General features: G+C 39.8%; 1 long non-coding RNA gene across 1 annotated transcript in view; it reads right to left on the reverse strand.

The window, feature by feature from the left end:
• Positions 1 to 2,037: 2,037 nt before the first annotated feature.
• Positions 2,038 to 13,267, reverse strand: part of LOC129981326 (uncharacterized) — a 28,274-nt gene continuing 17,044 nt past the window's right edge. The window contains exons 4-5 of the long non-coding RNA XR_008785303.1: positions 4,416 to 4,638; positions 2,038 to 2,119 (exon numbers count right to left, since the gene is read on the reverse strand). This is a non-coding gene — a long non-coding RNA (uncharacterized LOC129981326). The remainder of the gene's footprint in view (positions 2,120 to 4,415; positions 4,639 to 13,267) is intronic.

Raw genomic sequence — 13,267 nt, forward strand, 5'->3', positions numbered from 1 at the left:
AGAGGGGTGCTCGGATAAAGGTTTGATGTTAAGATACAGACACCGCCAGAATTATTCATTCCACTGTCTGTATCTTTCCGAACACAGTTGTAGCCACGAAGTTTAAATGGGGAATTGGACTTCAGCAAAGTCTCTTGAATTCCAATGCAGACTGAATGAAAAGTGTTAGAAATGTTCTTTATGTCTTGCAATTTGGAGCGGATGCCGCGACAGTTCCAGGAAATGAAAGTACCCATTAAGTGATTTTTGTTGCATCAGAACCAGTTGGAGCATTAGATTGAGTTGGCGAAATATCACAACTCATTCTCAGAGCTTCATCCTCTTCTTCAGATGGATGCAGAGAAATGAGGTCTGGGCCTTTAGAGGCCCCACCAAAAATAGACGTTAAGTCTTTATGGGCTACGCCTTGTGACGCCAAACCCAAAGCAACAGAATTATGAACAAGAGATTTTTTCAATTTGAAGGGTAGCGCTTTTGGTGAAAGACCGCACTTTGAGAGTTTCAGAGCGAGAGATTTTTGCGATTTAGATTTCAAAGTAGTTTTTTGAAATTTAGGTCTTTCTGGAACAGTATTTCCAGATTGTTCCGAATCAGAGTTGGAAGAGTTTTCAGGTGATTGATTTCCGCTAGTATTTTTATTAATTTTTCCTTGTGTCGCAGAAGCATAACTGATACCAGGAACTGGCGTCTGTGCTGTGACTCTGCGTCTGGCCTCAGGATAATATGATATATTCTCTTTAAAATTCACAGCTACAATTTGCTTTTCAATTTGCCAACCAGGACAGGTGCGGGAATAAGAAGTATGATTACCGAAGCAATTAACACACTTCTCTTGTGCGTCACACTGCTGACTTTCATGCCCTTTCTCTGCACAGCGAGCGCATGTGAGAGTACCGCGGCAGGCAGTTTTAGCGTGGCCAAACCTCTGACATTGGAAGCATCGTAGCGGATTTGGGATGTATGGTCTCACCGGTAATCTCATGTAACCAGCTTTGATATACTCGGGTAATTTAGGCCTGTGGAACGATAGAATTAGATGCTTCGTAGGAAGGAGTTTTCCATCTCGACGAACAGAAATACGTCGTACGTGTGTTACTCCTTCAAAAGCTAACTCTGCAGTGATTTTTTCAATCGTTTCATTAAAAAGTTCTCCACAAGTTATGACTCCATTGCAGTTATTCATGGAAGAATGAGCGCTAACCGACACTGGTATAGTGGCCAAGTTTTTCAGCTTAAGTATTTGCTGCGATTGTTTTCGGGTTTTAACCTCTACAAGAAGGTCACCTGAGCGTAGTTTACGGATTGTCTGAACCTCTCCGAGAGACCCGGTAATAGTCTTTTCAACAAGAAATGGTGAAACAGTGTGAAAAGTCTCTTTCAAATCAGAAGTACGATGTATAATAAAAAAAGTGTCAAAATGATTATCTGTAATTTTTTTTGATTTCGTTTGTTGCCCACTGAAGGGAGCCCTTTTGGAATGACCCATGCAAGGAAGAAAAAAGGTTCGGATCCCGGCGGCACCGCCCACCACCGAGCCCAACAAGGGAAGGCAGTAACTGGCTCTGGAAAATACCAGCCTCAGCACTTACCCCAGTGCTGGCCAGAATCTATACGCTCAGGGCCATCTCCAGGAACGTTGACCACCCTTAACGCCAAGCCCCAGAGAATGACCTCTTCGCTTGATCCCTAGCAAACTAAACAAATTGTTAAGTTACCAGCCGAATTGATGCACCGGGGACCGACAGTACACCACCCGTCTAATGGGTCGCCACGCATGGCAAACACGTGGGGGTATTTGCTGTCCATGAGAAGCAGGAAGCAAACAGAGCGGCGACAGCTTCTCATGGAGAGCTCACTCGCCTACCCTCGAGGGAAAGAAAAAACAAAGGTGATAGCAGAAGGCGCAGAGGAGAGTAAACCTAAAGAGAGTGAAGATCCCTGGGTACCTCGGGATTGGGACACCCGTACTCACCTAAAGAAGGTGAGCCCCTGAGGGGACTCACTCTTCAGATTCCCTAGCGAGTGTCCTTACTGCCTCCCTGGACAATCTGTGTCTAGAGATCGTACTCTTGAGTTTCTTTCGAATCCCATCGAGGCTGAAGTTAAACTCTGGATAGGCCTACGAAAGAAAAACATTTTTCTAGCAGGCGAAGATTACCGGCCGCCGGATAATTAAATTTATCAGCTAAAATAGAAATTTCTTCCTATTCAGTTGTTTCGAGCATCAAGTATTAGACATTCTTCCGTTATGATGGGGAAAAAAACAAATAAACTTAAACTTGTGGTGCTGTATCTTTCATTGTCTCTTACATTACTTTAGGTTTTCTTAACTTACTTTTCATCTATCATGTTATGATAACAAGTGCGATAACCACTCAAATATTGTTTTTTTTTAAATTCATAGTATTGTTTATTTCTCTAGATATTTTTTTATCCCATTATAAATTGAAAAATTATAGCAAATGAGCACACACTATCATTTCTTTTGTTTTTCTTAACTGAAATTCTGTAAATATTTATTTCTGTTGTATTTTCTGTAGATATGCATTGCACAGTAACTTAATTATAATAATATCAAACCTTTCATTCAACAGAATGGTTATGGAAACGGGGTAAGAGCCAGCATTTTGTTCTGTAGGATGGTTTATATCAATGCAAATTCGGTTAACATATCGTCGCCTTAAGACATAAAATAGAAAATTCCCGTCAGATTTTGGTATTCTTTCTATGATTCCACCCTTCTTAAAACTTGAACATTTTGCTCCATTTTACATTTGATAATTTTGTATTTAGAGAAGAGGACTTTTGGTCGATCGCATCAATTGCATTAATTTTGTGTTCATACATATAATTTTTTATATGCATAAAAATCGACGCTCATTTGAAGACGCTCGTCTACGCTTATTTCAACATTATTTACTAAAAAAAAAATTGAGTCATTTGAAATTGCAATTCATAACAAATCAAGGGCTTTTCGTGTTTCTATACTAAAATGCAAAAAATATGTGACAACGAATTTTTAAAAAGGTTTTCGTTTTACAAAGATGCTGATTTTAGACCCTCAGAAATTCTTTTCGTACCATTGTGTTTTTCGAAGCCGCCTCTTAATGACAAGTTCAGGTAACATTTCTTACAATAATTCAATAAAAATAAAGTAAAATTAAATGAAATTTTTATTTACCGCATTCAAATATCAAACCGCATTATATCAAATTTTGTGTAAAATGCATTTAGTGGAAGTCTGTCCATTGAGAGGAAGCTGCTAGAATACAAGTTGACACGATAGCTACGAAAGGATGGATGGATGGATGGATATTGGATTTTTATGGCGCAAGAGCCAAAACTGGCTATGCTGCGCCAAAACAAGTGGTATGTGTATATTACGATATGATTGTTAAACAAAACATTTCCTCAAGGTTAAAATACAAACAACGTTTTACACTTATAAAAAGAAAGCTTAATAAGTTTAAAGGACAAAGATCTTAAAATTCAGACTCCAATTATGGAAAAAATTCCAAGAAAGTGTTTAAAATCCCAATAGTTTTCATATAAAATGGAAAAAATTTATGGCCCTTAAAAATTCAAAGATATTCCTGTGAGGGTGTTCTCCCACCAATTCATGCATTTCCAATGTTAATGAATTAAAAAACCGCACACGATGAGAATTAAATTTAGGACACTGAATTAAAATGTGTAAAACTGTAAGATTAACATTGCAGTCTGAGCACATCGGTGGACGCTGACCAAACAAAAGATGTTTGTGCGTAAGACGGGTGTGACCAATGCGTAGTCTGGTTAATTTGACATCTGCCCCTCTAACCGAGAGCTACGAAAGGAAGAAAGTTGGATAGATAAAATTCTGTACGCAATTTTAACATTGGTTGCATAGACACCGAATTTCGCGCCAAACCCAAGAAGAGGTTGACTGTCAGTCTGTAACCTCAGAAACATGTCAACGCGATCTCAAAAACACCGACAAATATATCAAATTTCGCATATCATTTTTTTGACAACTAGTGTAGTTTAGGGTCAAAATTTTGTTTCAACTGTTTTAAATTCGTTTTTCCCAAACAAATTCGTTTTTCGGATAATATTAACCGCTTGCAAGGGATGAAATGTCCGATTCCCCAAGGATCACACAATGCATTAAATAAAAATGCTATTCACGCCAAAGGCTGATATTTCACAGCTATTGAATGCCGATACTATGCAAGGCGTTTCTTGGGATAACCCTTTTATGAGAGAGTATGCGGGAAAACTTTAAGGAGATCACTTCTGCTGATTTTTTTTGTAAGAGTTCAGTTAAATTTCTGGAAGAATATCATCGATATATATCGAAAACAACAAATGAACTTAAATGTTTTAAAGCTATCACTTGCATAAAATGAGTCGTGTCAGGAATTGAAAAAACTTACCTAATCCAAGCATTTGCTTCCCCGTTTCAAAATCTCTTTTTATTAATTGTCTGCCTTTCCGATGCCTCATCGCCAATCCTGCCATGTAATCCAAGTCGGAGGCCCATTCCTCAGCCTCTCTTGTCAGGGTCCTGACTGCATGACTGGATAGTCTTACTTCTTGAGGAGCCTTGCTTCTTAACTCTCTTCTCACGCAGTCGCGGCTCATGTTGTATTGATACGCCTATGAAAGAAAACATTTTTATATATTAGGAAGGGAAAAATTTCTTTGTGCTTAGCAAATAGGCTCAGTTACAAAGAGGGAGGAATTCATTTAGTTATATCGACTTCCCATTCTGCCGCAACGCATCAGGTATTTTCGAATGATTTTTATGCATTTTAATCGTGCTCAAATGACTAAGGCACTTGCATTCCAAATTTTCACGATCAAGAAGCAGGAAACTAACCTGTCACATTCAATGTAAATAAAACCCACACACACATTGGAACTTTGATAAAATAAAGTTAAATGCTTACAATACTCTAGCCCTCAAAGCTGAAATAATGCTACTAGGCCAACAATGCCCCGGAGAAGATAAAAGGCATTAAACTTCTAAACTTAACTGTATTATTCTTTTCAAAGAAAACATTAAGGCCAGCATATTACCTCGGATTACCACAAATAACTTTAGAATTCAAGGAACATTACAAGAGACAACGGAAAGCTTGGGACGTTTTCCGACGCATTCCAACATCTTCAAATTTGGTCAATTATAAGCAAGCTAAGGCTAATTCAAGAAGGATACAACGGCGCAGTAAACGAGAATCATGGGAACAATATATCAGTAGTATACACTCCTCTATATCCAGTAAAAAATTATGTGAAAGAGTGAAAGAAACATGTGGCATATTTAAATCTTTCAAATATCAGAATATTGTACAATAATGGACTTCCAGTTACATCTCACCACCACTGTGTTCGCGATGCCATTGTCAAATGTCTGTTCAACATATTTTGTCAGAATGCCCAAATTTCAATGATCAGCGTTTACAGTTTTTTCAAAAGTCTTGCCTTTCATTATCATCCCTGCTTAATAAGACACCTCATGTCCAAATTTTTGCTTTTTTAAAGTCCATAAAGTTTTATCCATTGATTTAAATCTTGTTTACTTTTTAGCTTCTCATATTCTCTTCGATTACTGTTTTAAATGATATAATTTTACCCATTGTTTGGCGCAGTATGGTCAACATTATGGCTCTTGCGCCATAAAACCTCAAACAAACTCAAACTCCAGTTACATCTCTACAAGATATCGCTAACTGTATTGCATCTGCATTAGCTCATACCTCAAATAGCAATAATTATTCTACTCTTTTTTCACACCACAAAAGTACAGCAGAAAAGCAAAAACTTAATTTTAACGCTTCATCATACGCCCCGTATAACACAGATTTCACTTTATTTGAACTAAAACAGTGTCTTTCCCAAATGAATAAAACCTCTTCAGGTCCTGATAACATCAGTTACCTTATGATAAAACATCTTTGCACAATTTATTATTGCTTTATAACAGAATTTGGAATGAACACTCTTTCCCCTCATGACAACATGCTATTATAGTGCCAATTCTCAAACCAGGAAAAGAACCGTCAAACCCTTGCAATTACCGACCCATTGCTCTCACTAGCTGCCTTTGTAAACTCCTTGAAAAAATGGTTAATAAGCGTCTAATTTATTATTTGGAAACCAATAAAGTTTTTAGTCCCTTTCAAAGCGGGTTTAGACAGGGACGCTCCACAACTGATAATTTTCTTGCTTTGGAGACTGAAATACGTAATTCTTTTATTCGTAGACAGCACACAGTATCTATCTTCTTCGATATTGAAAATGTTAGAACTCTTGTTACAGTCTGCTGTATTTATTTACCACCAAATGAACCAATTAATCAAAATGAACTTAATGCTTTGATTGATCAGCTCCCTACACCACTTCTTTTACTTGGCGACTTCAATAGTCATAGTCCTCTATGGGGTTCAAATAATCTGAATTCTCGAGGACGACAAATAGAGCAATTTATTTCCGAAAACTGTCTTTGTCTCCTCAATAATGACGAAAAAACTTATTTCCATGAACCTACTCGTAGTTTTCACAGTATCGACCTAGCTATTTGTTCTCCTTCACTTTTACCTTTTTTGAATTTTAATGTCGGATGTGACCTCTATAATAGTGATCACTTTCCAGTCATCGTCTCCCATGTTAACAGTACCTGTAAGACGCAGCGTCCACAGCGATACCTATTCCAAAGGGCAGACTGGGAAACTTTTACACATCTTGCTGTGATTACAAATACAATGGTCAATTGTGAAAATGTTACCGATGCTGTTCAGAATGTGATAGATCATACAAGACGGGTTGCTGATGCTACAATTCCCAAGAACTCACCCCATCCCCGGAGATATCGTCGGCCGTGGTGGGATGATCAATGCCGCGATGCCTACAAGACTCAGAGAAAATTATGGGGAATTTTCCGTAGGTATCCTACTACGGAAAATCTTATAGCCTTTAAAAGAGCACGGGCAACTGCACGTTGCATACGTCGTCGTAGACAGAGGGAGTCTTGGATTCACTTTGTTTCTTCCATCAATTCTTTTACAACAAGTGCACATCTTTGGAGGAAAGTTAAGGCAGCTAATGGGGTTTATCAAGAGTTCCCATTTCCTGTCTTAAACATAGGAAACGTTTGTTACTCCTCTCCAACCGATGTTGCTAATGTTATCGGGCAATCATTTGCGAGAGTTTCAAGTGTAGATTCATATAGTCAGACATTCCTTGCGACTAAGAATCGCGCTGAACAGGTGCATCTTCACTTTAAAACCCGCAGTTTCTTGCCATATAATTGTGCCTTTCAGATGCATGAATTAAAACGAGCTTTATCGCAAGTTCATGACACTAGCCCCGGACCAGACGGTATTGCATACAGTATGCTCTGCCATCTGGATGACTATTCTCTGGCAAACATTCTATGTTTGTTTAATAGAATCTGGAATGAACAGACATTTCCATCCCAGTGGCACGAAGCAATTGTGATACCACTCCTGAAACCTGGGAAAGATCCTTGTAACCCTCAGAACTATAGACCAATTGCTTTGACAAGTTGCCTGTGCAAACTTTTCGAACGTATGATTAATACTAGACTTTTATATGAATTAGAAAAAAATGAATGTATTCCTTCACTTCAAAGTGGCTTCCGCAAACGCAGCCCCTCAGGGGCTCACCTACTATAGGTGAGTACGGGTGTCCCAATCCCGAGATACCCAGGGATCTTTACTCCCTTTAGGTTTACTCTCCTCTGCGCCTTCTGCTGTCGCCTTTTTTTTCTTTCCCTCGACGGCAAGCGAGGGAGCTCTCCATGAGAAGCTGTCGCCGCTCTGTTTGCTTCTTGCTTCTCATGGACAGCCAAAACCCCACGTGTTGGCCGTGCGTGGCAACCCATTTGAAAGACGGGTGGTGCACTGTGGTCCCCGGTGTATCAATCGGCTGGTACCTAGTCACCTGATTGGCTAGTCTGCTAGGGATCAAGCGAAGGGGTTACTCCTTGGGCTTGGCGTTAAGGGTGGTCACTGTCCCCGGGGGTAACTCCGAGCGTATAGGTTCCGGCTAGCACCAAGGTAAGCGCCGAGGCTGGGAATGGCCAGAGCCGGTGGCTGCCTTCCCTTGTTGGGCTCCGTGGTGGGCGGTGCCGTCGGACCTGAATCTTATTCGATATCGCATGGGCTCCTCCCGAAAATCTCCCTTCAGTGGGCATCACAAAGATCTAAATCTCAAATGTAATATTCCACATTTTGACCGTTATTTCGTTATCAAACGTGTTTCTGAAAAGAATGATTCGTTTAATTCTATTTCACCATTCCTCGTACAGAAAGCCATTACAGCAACCATTGGAGAGGTATCTTCTATCCGGAAGATGCGTTCTGGTGACTTGCTGGTACAGGTAAATTCCAAAAAGCAAGCACTGCAAATTATGAAACTTAAAGCCTTAGCCACCTTTCCTGTTACTGTCAGCTCTCACGCATCCCTAAATTTCTCCAAAGGAGTAATAACGTGTGGGGAATTATTTAACGTTCCTTTAGAGGAGATCTCCGAGGAACTGAAACCCCAAGGAGTAACTCATGTACGCCAGATCACCATTAGGCGGGATGGACAACTCCTACCCACCAAACATTACGTAATGACCTTTCATAGACCAAAAATACCTGAATTCCTTTATCCAGGATATATAAAATTGCCTGTCCGCCAGTACATCCCTAATCCGCTAAGATGTTTTCAATGCCAGCGTTTTGGCCACTCCAGGGCTAACTGCCGCGGGACATTAACATGCGCCCGCTGTGCTGAAAAAGGCCACGACAGCCAGCAATGTAACGCTGTAGAAAAATGTGTAAATTGCGGTGAGAATCATGCATCTTTCTCTCGGTCCTGTGAACGATGGAAAGTAGAAAAAGAAATTACCTCTATTAAATTTAAAGAAGACATCAGCTATCCTGAAGCTCGGAAAAAAGTTTTAAATCAGACACCAAAACCTGGATTGAGCTATGCTTCCATGGTTAAAACAACCTTCTGTGTAAATTGTTCCTGCACAAATTGTGCACAATATGCTCCCCAACCGAAAAATACTGAAAAGTCATCCGATTCCGAAATTGAAAATGAAACAAACACGACTCCTGTAACTAGCAAATCGCCTAGACCTAAAATTAATTCTAACTCTCAGAAATCACTTAAACTTAAGCTTTCGAAACGAGGAATCTCACCAAAAGACATCAGGTCAAAGTTGAAAAAATCGACATCACAAAATTCTGTCGCTTTGGGACTTGCGACACAAGGTAATGTTCATAAGGACTTAACGTCCATTTTTGGCAAACCTAAAAGTCCCGATTCCATTTCCCTTCATCCGTCTGACGAGGAGGATGAGTTAGAAATGAGTTGCGATACTTCGCCAACTCTTGATAAGACTCGCACCAACATTCTCAATACTTCTGTGACTTAATGGGTACTTTCATTTCTTGGAACTGTCGTGGCCTTCAGTCCAAATTTGTTGGTATTAAGCAAATTATTAACCAGTTCCATCCCACTTGTTTTGCTTTTCAGGAAACTTTCCTGAAACATGACATCCCCATGAAACTTCGTGGCTATAACTGTGCTCGTAAAGATGCTAATACTGGAAATAATCCTTCCGGTGGTGTTTGCATCTTAACCTCAAATCTTTACCCGAGCTCTCATTTAAATTTGCAAACTTCTTTACAAGCTGTGGCTGTTCAAGTCCACATACAGACCCTTATCACAGTTTGCAGCATTTACTTGCCTCCACATGCTATCATTAACCAACATGAACTTAATAATTTATTGGACCAACTACCCAAACCTTTCGTACTACTTGGTGATTTTAATGCTCATAGTACTTTATGGGGCTCGAAAAATACAAATTCTCGTGGGCGACAGATTGAACAGTTTATCTCTGATAACTGTCTCTGTCTGCTTAATAATGACGAGAAAACCTATTTCCATGAGCCCACACGTACATTTCACAGTCTGGATCTGGCTATTTGCTCTCCCGATCTCTTTCCGTTACTCAGTTTTGCAGTTGGGACTGATCTCTATGATAGTGATCACTTCCCCTTAATGGTTTCCTATGTTGATAGAGGCGGCGCGACTTCTTGTCCCCCGCGTTTCCTATTCCAGCGGGCTGATTGGAATGCTTTCATGCAACAGGCAGTAATTTCGGTGAATATGGTCAGAACAACTAATATTACAGAGGCCGTACAAAATGTAGTTGACTGTTTAATTGACGCTGCGAACAATACCATCCCCAAAAGCTCCCCACGTTTGAGGAAATTCCCGAGACCGTGGTGGAATGAGGCTTGCCGCGACAGTCACCGAGAACAAAAAAAGCGGTGGAATATTTTCCGCAGATATCCCACAACAGAGAATTTACTTGCTTTCAAACGTGCCAGAGCCAATGCTCGTCGTGTCCGTAGGCAAAGTCAGAGAGAGTCCTGGATTAAGTTCATCTCTTCTATCACAGCCTTTACTTCTCCGAAACTACTCTGGAGAAAGGTCAAGGCAGCGAATGGAATTTACCAAGAATTTTCCATTCCTGTTCTGAAGACTGAAAACGGATTGGTATCTTCTCCTTTAGATATCGCGAATACTCTTGGACATTCATTTACACAAGTTTCAGCGACCAATTCGTATAAGCCTTCATTTATAGCGATTAAGAAACGTGCAGAACGCAAGTCTTTGTGTTTCTTCATCCGAAAATCGCTTCCTTACAATACAGAATTTAGGTTGCACGAACTACTGGCAGCTTTAAAGAAGGCTCATGATACCAGCCCTGGTCCTGATGGAATCACATATAGCATGCTTCGCCATTTGTCTACCACTTCTCTTTCCAATCTGCTGATTCTATTTAATCGCATTTGGATTGAACAGAAGTTCCCATCACAATGGCATGAAGCTGTTGTGATTCCAATCCTGAAATCCGGCAAGGACTCCTCTAACCCTCTGCACTATAGGCCAATTGCACTCACAAGTTGTCTATGTAAGACGCTTGAACGCATGGTTAATGCGCGTCTGATATATGAATTAGAGAAAAAAGCATCCATACCATTACTGCAGAGTGGTTTTCGCAGAGGACGAGCGACTTTTGATAATATTGTCCTACTCGAAACTGAAATTCGCAATGCATTTGTTTGCCGAAATCATCTGGTCTCTGTCTTCTTCGATTTAGAAAAAGCGTATGATCGCGCCTGGAGGTTTGGTATTCTCTCTACACTTGCAAATTTTGGCTTTAAAGGAAACTTGCCCATGTTTTTAAAACACTTTTTATCATTGCGTACATTTCGTGTCCGGGTTGGTAATTTATATTCTAACCCTTTTATTCAGGCTGAGGGTGTTCCACAGGGAAGCATCCTCAGTGTTACACTTTTTATTGTCCATTTTAGTCAGATTCTTAACGTTTTACCTCCATCTATCCAAGGTACATTATATGTGGATGACCTGCAGATATCTTGTCAGGGGAGCAATATGCGCTTAATAGAGCACCAACTGCAAGTTGCAGTTAACAAACTGGTAGATTGGTGCGATGAAAACGGGCATGTGATTTCACCTGAGAAAAGTCGATGTGTGCATTTTTGCAGGAAGCGTGGAATCCATTTGGATCCTATAATCCATATCCAAAATAGTGAAATACCAGTGGTTAATGAAATAAAATATTTGGGAGTAATATTTGATCGCAAGCTCACCTTCCTTCCGCATGTCTTACATCTGCGGAAGAAGTGTGACAGATCATTGAACATTCTCAAAGTACTTTCAAGAACCTCTTGGGGAGCAGACAGAACATCTTTGCTTCGAATCTATGAATCAGTTATTCTAGCACGCATGGATTATGGTTGTATGGTATATGGTTCTGCAAGATCTTCTGTTTTACGTAGATTGGATACCATACACCATTCAGCTTTAAGAATTTGTTCAGGTGCATTTCGTACCTCACCAGTGGAAAGTCTTTATGTTGTCTCTCACCAAATGCCATTAAATTTACGGCGCCAAAAAATATCTGTACACTATTACCTCCGAGCAATGTCTGTCCCGAAACACCCTCTGCACTCCTTGATACTTCCTAGTCGCCTTCGGAGATTATACACGGCTCGACCTTCTAACATTCTTCCATTTTGTGAGAGAGTTAAATTACTCCTAAATGATTCGGAACTCCGTGATATGAATATTCAGACACTTGATTTATTTTCATTTCCTCCTTGGGATATCCCTCAGTTTTCCTTTATAAGCCCTTTTCATGGTTTTGAAAAATCGACAACGGCCCCTGTAATTTTTCAAAAACTTTTTTGTTCTCATCGCTGTCAGTATTCAAAGTATTTGCCTATTTTCACGGATGGTTCCAAGACGGACGACCATGTTGGTTGTGGTGTTGTTTTCCACACGGAAACACTCGGTTACACTCTGTATGCATCCTTTTCTGTTCTATCTGCTGAGTTGATGGCAGTTTTTTATGCTTTACAGAAGGTTTCTCTCTGCTCCGAACGCAATTTTTATATTTATACCGACAGCATGAGTTCCTTAGAAACACTTTCCCATTTTCACATTCGAATTCATCCAATTGCCTTGGAAATCTTGTGTCTTTTAAAGACACTTCAAAATAGAGGTTATGAAATATTATTCTGCTGGATTCCAGGTCATGTTGGTATAGCGGGAAATGAACTGGCGGACAATGCTGCAAAAACAGCCACCTTGTTCATGCAACGTGAAATACCTTTTTCCGACGCGAAGAATGTTTTCACAAAACATATTTATTCACTATGGGAAAAATCATGGAGCCAACAGACAAATAATAAATTACACAGTATAAAACCATTTGTTAAATCATGGCCTTGCCTCCCAATGCGTGAGCTCGATGTCAAACTGACTAGACTCCGCATTGGTCACATTCGCTTAACGCATAAATATCTTTTTTTAGGCGATCGAGCTCCTTTTTGCTCCAAATGCCAAGTTATTTTAACAGTTATTCATATTTTAATAGAATGTCCTGATTTTAATTCTCACCGTTTACTTTTTTTTAACTCCTTGTCACTGAACATGCGAACGCTGTTGGGAGAAAATCCTCACGAAAACATTTTTAAATTCTTGAAGGCAATTGGTTTTTACCATTTTATCTGAATCGCCATATTTGCCTGACGCAGCATTCAATTGATCCAGAGTTTTATCATTGAATTTTTGAAAATTTTTTTACTGAACACTGTTTAAATTTTCATACTTTTTGGACCATATGCATGGCGCAGTATGGCCTTTTCAGGCTCTTGTGCCAATA

This window comes from Argiope bruennichi, chromosome 8 (assembly GCF_947563725.1).
Source record: "Argiope bruennichi chromosome 8, qqArgBrue1.1, whole genome shotgun sequence".
Taxonomy (NCBI): Eukaryota; Metazoa; Arthropoda; class Arachnida; order Araneae; family Araneidae; genus Argiope; species Argiope bruennichi.